This window comes from Lepidochelys kempii, chromosome 2, assembly GCF_965140265.1.
Source record: "Lepidochelys kempii isolate rLepKem1 chromosome 2, rLepKem1.hap2, whole genome shotgun sequence".
NCBI lineage: Eukaryota > Metazoa > Chordata > Testudines > Cheloniidae > Lepidochelys > Lepidochelys kempii.
The window spans coordinates 149,212,178-149,230,917 of record NC_133257.1 but is presented as its reverse complement, the minus strand read 5'-3'; positions in this window follow the sequence as shown (position 1 = coordinate 149,230,917).

Below are 18,740 nucleotides of genomic sequence, written 5' to 3'. Positions count from 1 at the left end.
CAATTCAGCAGTTTCTCGCTGGAGTCTGGATTTGAAGTTTTTTTGTTTTAAGATAGCGACCTTCATGTCTTTACTTATTTGGTCTCTTGTATATTTCACAATTAAAGTGTGGTCAAACAGTTGACTATTCAATTTATCAACATATTCATCCTCTTCTTACCAATTGCACTGCAGAGTGGTTCTGTGAGTGTTGTGGTGCAGTCCACTCTAGATATTGATAGCATGCTCCGTGTACCATGAGCATGGAGGCAAGTGCTATAGGTGCTCCATGAACTAAGCTTTACAGGCACTCACTCTTGGTGGGACCCAACTAACATATGTCATATAAGCAACAGAGACTATACTTTACTAGGACTGTCAGGAAATAAAGGTATGTACTGTTGCTGTAGTTGTGTCAATCAATCCCAGGATATTAGAGAGACAAGATGGGTGAGGTAATATTACCTAACCTATCTTGTATTATGACATAAAGACACAGTAAATTTTACAATAAAAGAACTGCTGAACAGTTCCTAAACCAGCCCCTAGGCTCAATCCAACACAGAATGTAAAAGTAAGAGCCTAAATAAGGGCAATCATTACTACTTCCTGCTTTTGGCCATATCCTTTATTATATTTCTTATTTTTCTTATATTTTACTTATATTTCTTCACATTGGGCTTGATGTTGAAAAGTGCTGAGCACTCTAGCCCTGATCCAGAAATGCACTCAAGAACATGTTTACCTTTAAGTACCTGAATGTTGAAGTCAAGGCAACTACTCATGTACCTACATGACAACCACCATTTTGGTCAAAACACCAGGGATTGAACTGAGTTTAAAAAAATGACTTGCCACAGCTCGAGATAAAGAACTAGCCTGTGCAGCTGACTCACATCATCTATTGAATAAGAATAAAGGAGAATAAACATTGACAAGTGTGTTACGTCCTTTGGCTAAAGAAAGTTCATCCCAAAGATCTAAGTTGACAGCAGTTTAAATCACAGATGTCAACCACCATACTTTTCAACCCTGGGAATAGAACAAGTAACCTCTCTAGCAGTAAGGGGTTCTTATGGGATATTGTGATTCTCTTGTGTTGAAACTGTTCCAATTTGTATTAAAAAAATCGAATATGCATTGGAACAGAGAAAGTGAAAATGAATCTGTAGTCTAGTGGTTGAGGCAGTTCTTGAGACACAGGAAAAGAAAGTTCACATGCCTTCTTCCACATCAGGCAGCACAGGGAATTGAATATGGATCTCTCACCTCCTGGACAAACATGCAAACCAGGGGTTACTCGTCATGAGGTAGCAGTACTTTTTCCCTTGGGCATTTTGTAAATGAACATAATTGCATCAGAAAAACACTTGACTCCATCATCAATTTCTCCACCTAACTGGAACAATGCACAAGATCCCAAACTTTTGGATACCCACTCAGTTCAAAAGGGGTAGCAGTATTTGAGAAACAGTATGTGATCATGTGAAAAAAAAAGACTCTCATAACATATATACATGAGAGAGTAGTGTTGGGGCATATTCAGACATCATGATTTAGCTGGGGTTGGTCCTGCTTCGACCGGTTTTGTTCAATATCTTCATAAATGATCTGGAGGATGGTGTGGATTGCACTCTCAGCAAATTTGCGGATGATACTAAACTGGGAGGAGTGGTAGATACGCTGGAGGGGAGGGATAGGATACAGAAGGACCTAGACAAATTGGAGGATTGGGCCAAAAGAAATCTGATGAGGTTCAATAAGGATAAGTGCAGGGTCCTGCACTTAGGACGGAAGAACCCAATGCACAGCTACAGACTAGGGACCGAATGGCTAGGCAGCAGTTCTGCGGAAAAGGACCTAGGGGTGACAGTGGACGTGAAGCTGGATATGAGTCAGCAGTGTGCCCTTGTTGCCAAGAAGGCCAATGGCATTTTGGGATGTATAAGTAGGGGCATAGCGAGCAGATCGAGGGACGTGATCGTTCCCCTCTATTCGACATTGGTGAGGCCTCATCTGGAGTACTGTGTCCAGTTTTGGGCCCCACACTACAAGAAGGATGTAGATAAATTGGAGAGAGTCCAGCGAAGGGCAACAAAAATGATTAGGGGTCTAGAACACATGACTTATGAGGAGAGGCTGAGGGAGCTGGGATTGTTTAGCCTGCAGAAGAGAAGAATGAGGGGGGATTTGATAGCTGCTTTCAACTACCTGAAAGGGGGTTCCAAAGAGGATGGCTCTAGACTGTTCTCAATGGTAGCAGATGACAGAACGAGGAGTAATGGTCTCAAGTTGCAGTGGGGGAGGTTTAGATTGGATATTAGGAAAAACTTTTTCACTGAGAGGGTGGTGAAACACTGGAATGCGTTACCTAGGGAGGTGGTAGAATCTCCTTCCTTAGAGGTTTTTAAGGTCAGGCTTGACAAAGCCCTGGCTGGGATGATTTAACTGGGAATTGGACTAGATGACCTTCTGGGGTCCCTTCCAACCCTGATATTCTATGATTCTATGACTAGATGACCTCCTGAGATCTCTTCCAACTCTAATTTTCTATGATTCTGTGATCATGTTGGCATTTTCTGGCTTTTAAGCATTTAACTGTGTAAACATGCAATAACTAATTCTATTTTTGTGCATACAACACAAAATTTTAAATGTATAAGTAAAACTATTTTAAATCTAGAAACTGTAATAGTTTAAAGGTTTGCCCATGTGGAATTTTTTCAGTATTTGTGATTTATGGGCTGCATCCTCAACTGAAGTATATTGGCCACTTTACTTCCACTGAGGATCTGGCCCTAGATGTTTTATTTAGGAAAAAATTAGCATGTGAAATATCTCTATAAGTGTCTCAAAGACCAAAGAAATATAAACCATGGGTTACAGAAGCATGACTAATTAGGTTTGACAGTATAACCATCCTATAACATGCCTACGGTATCCCCTCAAGAAGTAGTTGATTTCAAAATCAACATCCTTGAGTGAGTTTTAGTATAAGCTTTCCTCTTCTCCACCTATGTGTTATTTTTTTTAAAGTCTGTAAAAGCAAATAAAGAGAAATATTAAGGGTAGATGAAGAGAACCCAAAGCTTGTCCCCAGATGAAATATGAAAGAAAATTACAAGAGAATCTTTCTATACGCAAATGGGACTTGAAGTCAGTCTGGTTTAATTACCTGCAAGGGCAGCTGGTGCCCAAAACAAGTGGTAAGAACCTAGATTCCACCACTACTGCCTGTTAAAATGTGGTACCATTCTGTCTGTTACTGAGAAATAAAGGGGAGACTAATAAACATTCTCATACACACAGTTAGGATAGAAATGGATTTTTGGGAAAGTTACAAGGACATACTTTGAGGTGTTTGGGAATTCTAAACAGTTAAAATTGACATTTTGATTCTGAGTGTGTCTGGCAGTTCTTTGGATTCCTCTAGCTAATAAATGGCTTCTTACTAACCCTTAGCTAACAATATAGTTAGATCTCATTGAGAACACATGCACAGGCTACATTTGAAGAAATGTGAAATTAGATAACATTTTGACTGTTGTTGCATTTAATTATTATAGTCAGTGCCAAATAAGAGGCTGAGCTCATTCTTAAAATGTGTTATAGTGATATTAGGGGTAACTTAACCAATCTTAATGCAGCCTCTGAGTTAATTTGCAGTTGTATTGGTTGAAACAAATGATTTGATATGCCAAGGCTACTGTGGATAAGAAATCAGACCTGAAAGTATATATCTGAGACAGTCTCAAAAATAATGATAAAACATACTTCAGTTTAACATAAATTACTTTTAATCAGATTCCATACTGCATAATTCCCAGATTTAAAGTACAGGGCTGGAGGGAAAAAAATCTCTGGACAAAAATTTAGTCTGGGTTTCTTTGATGGCAGATAATGGATGGTGTCAAGCCACCTTGAGTGGCTCACAAGCATGAGTGCTAACCTCAGATTTTGAAGAAACAGAGTACAAACCCCAAACTGGTTGTGTGTTCCATACTTAGATTTCATTTAGATCCTGTTTCCAAGTATCAAGTGTGATCTACTCCTCAAGCACTACAGCAGCCTTAACATGGAGCCACAGATAGTCCCTTGGATACTCCCATCTATCTTGCCGCCTAGGAAAGCTTACCTCTGTGATAGATGGTCCCTTACAACAATATTCAGGTTCCTCTGAGTCCCAAAGAACCAGTCACTTACCCCGGGTCAATTGTACCTCAGATCCCAAACCAAAGATAACATTTGTAGCCAATCCTATAACACTAACTAAAGATTTAGAACTAAGAAAAAGAAATGAGTGTTATTTACAAGGTGAAAGCAGGTAAACATACACAAATGAGTTACAGTCTTTGGTTCGAAAAGGTTACAGTAGCTGCTATATATGCAGGCTCTATATGTTCTTTAGGGCCAGCCCAAACTAGGCAGTTTGGGGATCCCTTACTTATGCTTAGAAATATTTCCCTCTCTGAATTTCAAGCAGCATAGTGAGACAGTTACTTCTCAAACATTTTTATTCCCTTCCCCCAGAGTTCAAGCTGACGGGATGAGTTCAGTTTAAACTAAATGGAAGGATAAACAATAGATCTGCAACTAGGGTCCTTGGTTTCAAAAGGGCAATTTTTAAAAAAAAAATAAGGGAATTAGTTAGGGAAGTGGACTGGACTGACGAATTCAAGAATCTGAATGTGGGGGAGGCTTTGATTTACTTTAAGACAAAATTGCAGAAACTATCTGAAGCCTGCATCCAAAGCAAGGAGAAAACATTTGTAGGGAAGGGTTTCAGACAAGCTGGATGAGCAAGCACCTCAAACAGGTCCTTAAGGGACAGCAGAAAGTTTTCACGGGATGGATCAGCAAGGAAAACTACCTCTTGGAGGTCAGAAAGTGTAGGGATAAAGTGAAATAAAGGGATAAAGCCAAGCAGAGATGGACCTTGCAAAGGAAATTGAAACCAGTGATAAAAGGTTCTATAGTCATATAAATAAAAAGAAAACAAGGAAAGAAGAACTGAGGATGGGGTGGAGATTAAGATAATCTAGGCATGGCCCAACATCTAAACAAATACTTTACCTCAGTTTTTAATAAGGCTTAAGAAGAGTTTAGGCATATTGGCAGGGTGGCTAATGGGAATGAGATTATAGAATTAGCAAGTACCATATCTGAGTTGGAAGTCAAACTCAAACACCTTAATGGGACTAAATCAGGGGGCCCTGATAATCTCCATCCAAGAATACTAAAGGAACTGGCATGTGACATGTTAAACCAGGGGTGGCCAACCTGAGCCTGAGAAGCAGCCAGAATTTACCAATGTACATTGTCAAAGAGCCACAGTAGTATGTTAGCAGCCACACATCAGCTCCCCCGCTCCCAGCACCTCCCACCCACGAGCAACCCTGCCAATCAGTGTCTCCCTCTCCCCCCCTGCACCTCCCAATCAGCTGTTTCATGCCATGCAGGAGGCTGTGGGGGGAGGACCGAGGGCATTGCAGGCTCAGGGGAGGAGGTGGGAAGGAATGGAGTGGAGTGGGAGCAGGGCCTGTGGCAGAACCAGGGGTTGAGCAGTGAGCAGCCCCCGACACACTGGAAAGTTGGCGCCTGTAGCTCCAGCCCTGGAGTAAGTGCCTATACAAGGAGCTGCATATTAACTTCTGAAGAGACACATGTGGCTCCGGAGCCACAGGTTGGCCACCCCTGTGTTAAACGTAACTATGACATAGTTGGTATCACAGAGACTTGGTGGGATAATACACGTATTGGTGGAATATTGGTATAGAAGGCTACAGCTTATTCAGAAAGGACAGGCAGGGGAAAAAGGGAGGAGGTGTTGCCTAATATATCTAAAATGAATCATAGAATAACAGAGTTGGAAGGGATCTCTGGAGGCCATCTAGTCCAACCCCCTGCTCAAAGCAGGACCGATCCCCAATTAAATCAGCCCAGCCAGGGCTTTGTCAAGCCTGACCTTAAAAACTTCTAAGGAAGGAGATTCCACCACCTCCCTAGGTAACCCATTCCAGTCTTTCACCACCCTCCTAGTGAAAAAGTTTTTCCTAATATCCAACCTAAACCTCCCCCACTGCAACTTGAGACCATTACTCCTTGTTCTGTCATCTGCTACCACTGAGGACAGTCTAGAGCCATCCTCTTTGGAACCCCCTTTCAGGTAGTTGAAAGCAGCTGTCAAATCCCCCCTCATTCTTCTCTTCTGCAGACTAAACATTCCCAGTTCCCTCAGCCTCTCCTCATAACTCATGTGTTCCAGTCCCCTAATCATTTTTGTTGCCCTCCACTGGACTCTTTCCAAATTATCCACATCCTTCTTGTAGTGTGGGGCCCAAAACTGGACACAGTACTCCAGATGAGGCCTCACCAGTGTCGAATAGAGGTGAACGATCACGGAAGTATGGTAAGAGACTACTCTGGCTTAACCAGGAGACTTTCATTGATCTGAAATTCAAAAAAGAATCCTACAAAAAATGGAAACTAGGACAAATTACAAAGGATGAATATAAACAAATAACACAAGTATGTTGAGACAAAATTAGAAAGGCCAAGGGACAAAATAAGATTAAACTAGCTAGAGACATAAAGGGCAATAAGAAAACATTCTACAAATATATTAGAAGCAAGAGGAAGATCAAGGACAGGGTAGGTCAGTTACTCAATAAGGGTGAAAAAACAATAAGAGAAAATGTGGAAATGGCAGAAGTGTTAAATTATTCTTTTTTTCAGTTTTCACCAAAATGTTTATCAGCAATTGAATGTCTAACATAATGAATGCCACTGAAAATGAGGTAGGATCAGAGGCTAAAACAAGAAAAGAACAAGTTGTGGAAGAAAAATCTAGTAGGCCTAAATTAATAGGCCTAAAACTATGGTCAAGCTAACTGTGTGTATAAAGCATAAGAAGAGGGTGAGGAAAATTCCATTAAGAGGCAAATAGCAACAGCTAAGCTTAAAAATGTAACCACACTGCTAGGAGTTAGAAAAGGCCGTTAACCACAAAGGAAGCACCTGTCAATAACAGGTAAAACTTGTTTTGCTATATTCCAAATAAGGCAAAGCTACCATTGAAGCTTGCACTATATGCCAAATAAGGAAAAATGCTGTTGAAGGAAGTGTGCTTAACAGATTGTGGTTTTCAGCTATATAAGCTCCTGTATTTTCTGTTCACGGCACAGCAGCTCTGACTGGCTCTCCCTGTATGCGCATGCTTGAATAAAGATGGCATCAGGCTTGTTCTGAACCAAACACAACGTGTGGTTGATTTTTCCACCACAAAGTTAAGAATTACTTAGACAAATTAAATGTCTTCAGGTCACTAGGACCTGATGAAATACATCTAAACCCCTGCATTTTCAGTTTAAACTGATTTTTGCAAAAAAAATCCCAGGTTTTAGAAAAAGTATTATTCTTTTACTTTTGTACTATTGAAATATATAAAAAATAACTGCCAGTTCAAGTAAGCCTATGTATTAGTCTAGAACAGGGGTAGCCAACCTGAGCCTGAGAAGGAGCCAGAATTTACCAATGTACATTGCCAAAGAGCCACAGTAATACATCAGCAGCCCCCCGTCATCTCCCCCACTCCCACTCCGAGCACCTCCTACCCACTGGCAGCCCTGCCAATCAGGGCCTCCCTGCACCTCCCGATCAGCTGTTTCATGGCTTGCAGGATGCTGTGGGCAGGGAGGAACGAGGGTATTGCAGGCTCAGGGGAGAGGGCAGGAAGGAATGGAGTGGGAGCAGGGCCTGTGGCAGAGCCAGGGGTTGAGCAATGAGCACCCCCCGGCACATTGGAAAGTTGGCACCTGTAGCTCCAGCCCTGGAGTCAGTGCCCCTATACAAGCCACATATTAACTTCTGAAGAGCCGCATATGGCTCCGGAGCCACAGGTTGGCCACCCCGGTCTAGAAGATACACTCAATAAACAAACAGGCATGCATGCAAGCTCTGAAATGCATGTGCATTTGAACATACTGATGAATCTCATGCCCACCATGTACACATTTCAAGCTGTTAGGAGATAATAGTTTAAAAATTTGACACACTAAAATGGGAAGAAAATGAAAAGCTGTATCAGAATACATTTCAGAATGCAAAGAAGTATTCGAAAATTTTTAAAAAAAAAACATGACAAAAGGATTAAGTTGAGTATATGCGCTGCCAATGATGTGGCCTCGAAGCTGACACTTGGGCTGACCAGATTAAAAAACATTTGGAGAGCAAACAACACCAAAAAGGCAAAAATAGAAAGCAAACATTGGAATCAGTATGTGTGCAGGCAACGCAGAAAGAGTGAGATCAACATGATGCAGTAAGTGAATTTGTACTTGCCCTCTGTTTTTCAGAGTGCTAGGCCTTGCTGATGGTCCTCTGTGGGTCTTTGTATGACATTTCTGTCCAGCTGCAAAATCCTTGCAAAATTCAATCAATCTGGCAAAGAAATATTTCGGAGGGAATGATGTTGCTCTGACCAAGAAAATTAAAGAGATGTTGTCAGGAAATATAATTAGTTCTTTGATTTTTGATGACTCACCAGATGTTCTCAACCACCCCACTCTGGTGATTTTGTTTTCATTTTTTTATTTTATTGTGGAGAAGCCTGCACTCCTTTTTGCAGATTTGGAGTTTGTAAAGTCAACAAACAGTCAAACAGTTGCAGCTTGTGTCGATAAAACTTTAAATGAATATGTACTTACCTGGAAGGATGTGGCAACAGTGAATTCTGACTCGGCTTCTTACTGCATGAAGTTCACACAAGTTGTAAAGCTGAATGAAAAACCTGAATTGCTTCATTTGTCTTGCCCAGCTCACCTGCTGCACATGTTCCTGTCTTTCATGCAAATAGGTGTTCCCAAAATGGCTGATTTTTAAACATTCATAATAGATGCTGGTGCAGTTTTCATGCATTCAAGTATAACAAAAAACTTCTTCTATGGTGTTTGCGAAGAGATCGCATTTGAATGCAGCATTCCAGTTCCAGTTGTACCAACAAGATGGTTTAGTCTGTATTTGGCTGCACAGAGTGTTCAGAAAGCATGGGGCGTCTTAATGTGACTTTTAGATCACAAAGAGTTCAACAGTGGAAAAGCCAAAAAGCTGAAATCTCAAGTGTCTACACAAGAAATTAGGCAAAGCCTTGACACAAAACTTGAATTCCTGATTGAAACACTTCAACCATGACATGAAGCATAGAAGAAATGGGAATCCAATTCTTTAACAAATGGCACATTTTCTAATACAAAAGTGTATGGCACTCTGGTTAACAATATTTCTGCAGAACTTTCACACAAAAGCCAATCTGGGAAGATTCCAGAAAAAAAAACAGATCTTTTCATGTCTATGTTGCCAGTCGCTAAGCAGGACAACCTTATAGAATCTTCCAAAAGTTTTTATGGAGAGTTATTAAAGAAGTGGGAAGCTACTGTCACTTTCAATATGTCCCCTGAATCTTTTCACAGCGAATCATCATTCTGGAAAGTCATTGTGCTGTTTGACCCTCATTGTAAAGGTATGGCCTCATCTGATAAATTTAAAGATTATGCTCCTATAATTTCCCCTGTTGTGGCTTCTAATGAAGAAAGGGCAAAACTGGAAAGTGAATTCCACACCTACAATGCAATGCCTTCCCTGGACAACCACTCCACCATACCTCTTGAATTATGGAATATCCACTGCACCAACTTTTCAACTTTGAGCCTTGCTGCCTCTTGTATCCTCTGTGTTCCAGATGGCTCAACTGATGTGTTGAGACTATTTTTGAAATTCAGCTACATCCAAGACTGTAGGAGAAGGGGCCTTAGAAAAGATGCTTTAAAAAGATTGCTGCTATGCTACGCAGAAGTTTTGGAAATTACACTGAAGGACTTCACATAAGACAGTCAGTGTTTATAAATATTTTAAAATATTGGGCCCAATTATTAAATGTAAATATTTACAGGGTAATAGTTCTAAATCTACAACAGTAAATTGATTATTCAAATGAAAAAAATTATTTTGGGATTAGAGATATATTGGTTTATTAAACTCAGAGGTAGCATTGTGTTTTGAGTTCTGTTTTAGTTCTTCAGCATATCACATTGATTTCCATTTTTCAAAGCATTAATCTACTGAATACTTTTTCACCTGTTCTTCCGTCCACCAAAATAAACCCTGATATTTACCCAGAAAAATTATTAATATTTTTGCAACAATTTTCAGCTGGTTTTGTTGTAGTAGTAATAAACACTGATAAATTCCAGGGAAAACTTAAATAAAATAAAAACTGAAAATGTAGGGTCCTAAATACATCCAAGAATACTCAAGGAGCTGACCGAGGAGGTATCTGAGCCATTAGCAATATAGAGGTATATGGTATTTGGGATAAAATTTAACATGGTTTTACAAAAGGTATATCGTGCTAGATCAACCAGATCTCCTTCTTTGAGAAGGTACCTGATTTTTAAACAAAGGAAATGCAGTAGGTCTAATCTATCTGGATTTCAATAAGACATTTGAAACAGTTCCACATTATCAGTTAAATTGGAAATGATGGGGATTAATGTGGGAATTGAAAGGTGAATACGGAACTGGTTAAAAGGGAGACTACAACAGGTCATACTGAAAGGTGAACTGTCAGGCTGGAAGAAGGTTACTAGTAGAGTTCCTCAGGGAGCGGTCTTGGAACCTATCTTATATAATGTTCTTATTACGAAAGCTTATGCTCAAATAAATTTGTTAGTCTCTAAGGTGCCACAAGTACTCCTTTTCTTTTTGCGAATACAGACTAACATGGCTGCTACTCTGAAACTTATTAATGACTGTGGCCCAAAAATTGGGAGTATGCTAATAAAATTTGCAGATGACACAAAGTTGGGAGGTATTGCCAATATGGGGGAGGACCGGAATATCACACAAGAAGTTCTTGGCAACCTTGAAAATAGTTATAGAAATCGGATAAAATTTAGTAGTGCAAAGTGCAAGGGTATGCACTTAGGGACTAACAACAAGAATTTTTGCTATAAACTGGGGCAGTGACAGTTGGAAGTGACAGAAGAGGAGAAAGAACTGGTTGTATTAGCTGATCACAGGATGACTATCCGCTGCTAGTGTGATGCAGCTCTGAAAAAGGCTAATGCAGTCCTAAGAAGCATCAGATGAGGTATTTCCAATAAAGACAGGGAAGTGTTAGTACTATTATACAAGGCATTGGTGAGCCCTCATCTTGAATACTGTGTATAATTCTGGTCTCCCATATTTAAGAAAGATGAATTCAAACAGGACCAGGTGCCTCATGAGAGGAGACTAAAAGAGCTTGGCTTGTTTAGCCTAACCAAACGAAGGTTAAGGGAGATTTGATTGCTTCCTATAAATACATCAGAGGGATAAATATGAGGGAGGGATAGGAGTTATTTAAGTTAAGCACCACTGTGGACACAAGAACAAATGGATATAAGCTGGCCATCAACAAGTTTAGGCTTGAAATCAGACGAAGGTTTCTAATCATCAGAGGAGTGAAGCTCTGGATCAGCCTTCCAAGGGGAGCAGTGGGGGCAAAAAACCCAATTTGTGTTAAGACTGAGCTTGATAAGTTTATGGAGGGAATGCTATGATGAGACTGCCTACAGTGGCCTGTAGCCAATCTGTGATTGCTAGCAGGCAAATATCTCCAACAGCCAGTGATGGGACACTAGATGAGGAGGGCTCTGAGTTACTACAGAGAATTCTTTCCCAGGTGTCTGGTTGGTGGATCTTGCTCACATGCTCAGGGTCTGATTGCCATATTTGAGGTTGGGACAGAATTTCCCCCCAGGTCAGACTGGAAAAGACCCTGGACACCTTGAAGGGGTTGCCTTCCTCTGCAGCATGGGGCACGAATCACTTGTAGGTTTAAACTAGTGTAAATAGTGGATTCTCTGTAACTTGAAGTCTTTAAATCATGATTTGAGGACTTCAGTAATTCAGCTAGAGGTTATGGGTCTTTTACAGGAGTGGCTGGTGGAGGTTCTGTTGCATGCAATGTGCAGGAAGTCAGACTAGATGATCATGGTGGTCCCTTCATGTCTTAAAGTCTATAAGCCTATGAGCTGCCCACTTCATGTGGGGAAGCAATCACCATAGTTTTTGTCCTTTGATATTTCACAATGGCTCATTTGGTTTCAATGGACCTTCTTATGTTCAGGACCAGCACTTTACACTGAGTAATGCTTGTTTCCTGTTTGGTGAGTTAAACAATTACAGAGGTTTACAATGCAAACACTCAATATAATTTTATACAGATGTTATAAGTGAGATCAATACGTGTAGCATCCTACAAACATTTCATCAAGTCTAAACACTGAACGCAGTCTTATCATCTTAACATCTATATTAACAATGTCTACACACAGGTTAGCCAGACTGGTTTCTAGGTTTGCATTTGTCAGGGTTCAGTGAGGCCTGGGGCCTTGGCTTGAGCTGGCACCTGGTCTGTCAGCATCACAGATGGTAAGGAGATAAATGCTTCCTTCCAAACCACTGACTCTAATGAAGATCCCAAATCCCATCCCCACTTCAATCTAAGGGATCTCCTAGTTAGAATTTAGATTGACATTCAAAGCTTTACATAAAATAGATATTAGAAATATCATTATAGAAGATTGTCTTATAAATCTATCAAAAGGAGTATGCAAAAATGTAATCCAGTCTGCTAGAAAAGTGGACTTTGAAAAATTAGAAACTTGTAAATACAAAAACCAGGAACACTGGGGTATCCTGAAATAAGTGACCAGGACCCAAATTCAGCAAAGTACTTAACTCCTGACTAAGAGTAAGCCACTGGTCAAGGTGTTATGTGTGGAACTCAAAACAAACATTAAGGTTTGTACAAGTGGGTATTTGCAGAAAAGGGGTCTTAATAGTTCTAAAATTGCTTCAGGCTGTGAACTAATGAGTCTTTGTCATCACTTCAGTTTTAAAGGGAGACTATCAATTTGAAATATAGTCAGTTTTTAAAACTGATTCAGACATAGTTTCCAGATATTACACTTGCCCCTGAGGCCTTGTGCCAATATGTTGATTTTAAAAGTCATTCTCCTATTTTTATGAACAATTTTCTCTCACCTTTGGTGAGTGAAAGACCACACAAAAAGTTCAAATGACTGACTGAATAGAGAAACCAGAGAAATACAGTAAGTTGTCAAATGCATAAGGTAAGACAAACTGCAAAAATGCACATGCATCCGACGAAGTGGGTATTCACCCACAAAGCTTATGCTCCAATACGTCTGTTAGTCTATAAGGTGCCACAGGACTCTACTGCTTTTACAGATCCAGACTAACACGGCTACCCCTCTGATACTTGCAAAAATAAAGAAAAATATACTTTCTCTAATCTTTCAGTTAAAGTAATTTTATAGGTACTTATAAAAATACTTGGGACAAATTATCATGGGTAGTCATTTTCAGCTGTGTAAAATATTACTAGATTTATATGAGATCATTTTGAACACTTGGCACAAGTTTGAATGTTATACTAGATGATGGAGAATCAGGCCCTACAACTGTGACCTATTTTCCCCAATTTCACGTGAAGTTCCTAATCTTACAGATTTAGAATATTAAAATTACAATTAAGAACATAAGAATGGCCCTACTGGGTCAGACCAAAGGTCCACCTAGCCCAGTATCCTGTCTTCTGACAGTGGCCAGTGCCAGGTGCCACAGAGGGAATGAACAGAACAGGTAATCATCAAGTGATCCATCCCCTGTTGCTCATTCCCAGTTTCTGGCAAACAGAGGCTTGGGACACTATCCCTACACATCCTGGCTAACAGCCATTAATGGACATATCCTCCAGAATTAATTTGGATCCCTTGTGCATGCATTATGACACAGTCTTTAATTATATGATCACATACTATGTTTTCCCACAGGGCCCCTGCCTCATTCTGTGCATAGAATGGACAGTATGTATTTAATGAACAATATTTGTTTGATCATTATTGTTGTGGCCCTAGGCCTTATATACTGCACATTATTAAAATTCCGTTCTGAAGGATTATTAATTGATTCATGGGCTTTTCTATGGCTCTCATCACTATAATATGAGTGATTCACAAATATTATATTTTCACAACAACCCTGTGAGATGAGGGGGTAGTATTCCCATTCTCACAATAGGGAACAGAGGCACAGAGATATTAAGGTAAAAAGTATCAGCTAATTTTCAGTACCAAACCTGAGATTGCAAGAACATGATTTTTCAAAATACCTAGCATTATATAACACCTTTCCCTCCATTTTTAAAAAAGCAAACTGAAAAAACAAATTCCATCAATTGGTATCATACTGACATCCATCTGGGTCATCAGCAGTGTTGGAACCTTTAGATCTATTGCACCACCTGAACTAATAGAGTAAGTGACAGATGTAGTCAATTGTTGTCTTCTATGTGGACCAGCACTAGAGGAGGGATGAGTCACATACTTTGCCAGAGGGTAGCAGAGCAATGGTGAGACTCAGGAACCTTGGGTTCCATTCCAGGCTCTGGAGCGGAGTGTTCACTAGTGGGTAGACTTCCGCCACTGCCCCCAAACTAGACCCATTCTGCCCTATCCCCTTTAATCTGCCCCTGTCCCAGTCCTGTCTCTTCCTCATCCCCAGCTCCTTGTCTCAGTCCCATTCACCTCACCTACCTAGTCGCAGTCTGGTTCTAGTCCCAACTTCCCCCTCTCCCAGCTTTTCTTATCTGTCAATTCCTGCCCATGGCCTCCAGTTGCCACCAGCATGGCCATATTCCCTATCACCACCAGCTCTCATGCCCAGTATCCCTCCACAGACTACTTGTCCAATTCCAGGGTCTCCTTCCCATGCATCTAAGTCTTTGTTCCCATCTCCCGGCCCAACAAGCAGGGGTGCTGGAACAATTTTTTATAGTAGGGGTGCTGAGAGCCATTGAATCAAACTGTAAAACCTGTACATAATGGAAACCACTCCAAGCCAGCGTGTTTGGCAGCACCCCCTGCACCTCTAGTTCCAGCACTTACCCCAACAAGTTCCTTTCTCCCCTTCTCCCTGAACTCTGGATCCTTATATCTGTCTGCCACCCAGCCCCGCTGGTTTCCAGTCTTCACCCCACCACAGGTTTCCAATATCCATCCAGTTTTCCTTCCCAGCCCCCTGCCCCAGACTTCTTGCCCTGCTAATCCCTGTCTCCCCTCCATACACGTTCCTTGTCCCAATCTACTGCCTTCGTTACCCCTTTCTAGCTCATAATGACTCCAAGATCTCTTTCTTGAGTGTTAAGAGTTAATTTAGACCCCATTATTTTATATGAATAGTTGGGATTATACTTTACAATGTGCATTATATTGAATTTATCAACATTAATTTTCATCTGCTATTTTGTTGCCCAGTCACCCAATTTTGAGCTATCCTTTTGTAGCTCTTTGCATCTGCCTGGGTCTTAACTATCTTTAGTAATTTTGTATCATCTGCAAATTTTGCTACCTCACTGTTTACCCCTTTTTCCAGCTCATTGATGAGTATCTTGAATAGGACTGGTCCCAGAACAGGTCCCTGGGTGACACCACTATTTACCTCTCTCCATTCTGAAAACTGACCATTTATACCTACCCATTGTTTCCTATCTTTTAACCAGTTACCAATCCCTGAGAGCACCTTCCCTCTTATCCCGTGGCAGCTTACTTTGCGTAAGAGCCTTTGACGAGGGACCTCTTCCTCAACAAATTATGTTCATCTATATGTCTGACAATATTGTTCTTTATTATAGTTTTAGCCAGTTTGCCTGGTACTGAAGTCAGGCTTACAGACCTGTAATTGCTGGGATCACCGCTGGAGCCCTTTTAAAAAATTGGCATCACATTAGCTATCCTCCAGTCATCTGGTACAGAAGCTGATTTAAAAGATAGGTTACAGACTACAGTTAGTAGTTCTGCAATTTCACATTTGAGTTCCTTCAGAACTCTTGGGTGAATACCACCTGGTCCTGGTGACTTATTGCTGTTTAATTTATCAATTTGTTCCAAAACCTCCTTTAATTATACCTCAATCTGGGACAGTTCCTCAGATCTGTCACCTAAAAAGAATGGCTCAGGTTTGGGAATCTCCCTCACATCCTCAGCCGTGAAGACTGATGCAAAGAATTCATTTAGTTTCTCCGCAAAAAAGTAAAATAAGTCATATGCTGTTTCAAATTCAAGTGACTTTGCAATGATGTTTACAGGCCATTTGAGACTTATTAGAAGAAGTCATATCATGGAATCATAGGACTAGAAGGGACGTCAAGAGGTCTTCTAATCCAGTCCCCTGCACTCATGACAGGACTAAGTATTTGATATGGTCAAGCACTCCATCCACCAGACAGTATAAGCAAGGTAAGCCCTTCCTTACTCTAACTGGGGGATAATGGAGTTGTTCTTATTTTATCAAGACCAGTGACCACTCCTAAGATGAAAAAATGAAAAAGAGTGAAGGGAGAAACTGGGGGTAAAGGCTTTTCTGGTTAGGTAGCTTCTAAAGAGTACAAGGATGAATTTTACTTCAATTTGTTGTTGTTTTAAACTGAGTATAATATTGATTGAAAGCTAGAAAGTGTGGCTTGGGGACCCTGGAGGTTTTTTTAGTATGGAATTATCTACAGTCAGACTGAATCAACACCGTGCTACATGGAAAGGCCAAAAATTAGACCCTGATCCCCCCAAATGGGTATATGCAAATAGATCCTTGTGCCCATGCCTTCAATAGGACGCTATATCATTCAGGGGTCCCTGGAGTCCACCTATGTGAATCTGATTGTAGGATTAGGGTCTTAAGTAGTCAGCATTAAATGGTGATAAATCCTAAGCACCACTGAAAGGACTAAGCAATTGCACAGATTTTTCCAGCTGCAAATTCAGTTAGTGTAAAGACTGACTGTGGATTACTAGGGTGGAGCTAACTGTCACACTTTCTCTATTTGTTGTTGTGGGGGAGGTTGTGTTTGGCATACATTTTTGTTTTTCTTACTATTCTATGTAGGCATACTTGGGAAATGAGGGGGCTTGGGCTTTTTGATGTAATATTCTATTTTTCATAGAAGTTTTAAAAGCTTAATCAGCCATACTATATTTTTATACTTTCTTGTCCAAAAGATGATCATAGCGAATGCTTGTCCATACAAGGGAATAAATATTTTATATCACTTATATTTCTGTGAGAAAGTGCTCATTTATTAGGAAGAGCTGTTTGAACATCTTTTGATAAAGATAAAGGCAATTTTGGGGAAATTGAGACTGAAATTCTAATTCAAATTACACAGAGTATTCTCACAAAGGTTGTTATTATCCCTTTTTATATCTTATGTACAGTTTTATAAAAATGTATCAGCTAACCCAAATGCTGCTGTTCAAAAGACTAAAAAAATACCTTCTCAGCAGAGCTGTGCCATATTTTTTCTTTATATTCAAAAGAAATGAACATGTTTGTTTTTAGAAAATTAAGACTACTAACTGCTATACATCAAGATATTTTAAAAGAAAAAAATAATCATACATATGTATGTTAGAATCTATTTTCAACCAATTTTAGAATGCTAAGTACAATTCTATTTCAAAAACATAATTTTAATATGTTTTAACCCATGTTTTTCTATATAACTGCCCTGTGGAATCAGTAATTTTGTTCATCTTTTACAGAGAGGTGTATTCTAGCTATAGCTTACTGCCATGGCAGCATCCCACTAGACCTACAATTTAAAACATGTATGTGCTTTGGATGATCCAATTTCTGCATCAGTTTTTCAGCAGTGTGTATCATGGTCATTTCTCAAAGCAACAGCTCCACCGTTTGTTGACTGAGAACAATGCATTCTGATTGCACAAGGGGCTGATAAGCTGCGGCTTCAATGGCTTCCAAAAATATGAGAAAACCAGCATGTGGAGGTTGCGTCCATATGTTTTGTGGGGCTGTTTTAAAATTAACATTACTGCTGTAGAACTATTTAACACCACACCAGACCACAATGTTGTATCATGAAGCCACATTTTTAAAGTCATGGGAGAGGAAGGGGAACATGGGACTAACACTCGTCTGCTGTTAAGTAGCACATCATGAGCACATCACAAGTACAAGTATAGGATCTTCTAGCACCAGGCAAACACAACACAAATGCACATACACGTACACTCAAACTCAGCCCCACTCTGGGGAGAGTGCTGCTACATTTTGTTAGGTAGTGACAACAGGAGCACAAGCATTCCATCACAGGACAGATATGTGATGCCCTATTCATGCAATGGGGGAGGGATGGGAATCAGCTGGTAATTGCTGGTGTTGTGGAATTTTGAAATACATGAAAAGAGCAAAAAGGAAGACAGTGAATAGTTCTAGTTCTCTGGTAATTTCTTTTCATGTATCATCCATCATTTATCCATTCATCTTTCACTGAAACATATGCAAATTGCATTACATTGCAGAAAACTGAAGATGAGTATATTTCAGAATATTTCTGAATATTCACAAATTGTCTTCCATCCTATACATTAACTGCACATTAAATGCTATGCTTATTACATAGAGAGACAAGGTGGGTGAGGTAATATCTTTTATTGGAGCAACTTCTGTTGGTGAAAGACACAAGCTACCCAGCTACAAAGAGCTCTTGCTCAGGTCTTAGGGAAAGCTCATCTCTTTCACCAACAAAAGTTGGTCCAATATTATCTCACTCACCTTGTCGCTCTAATATCCTTGGAGTAACATGGCAACAACACTGCAAATAATGTTTATTATGTGTAATT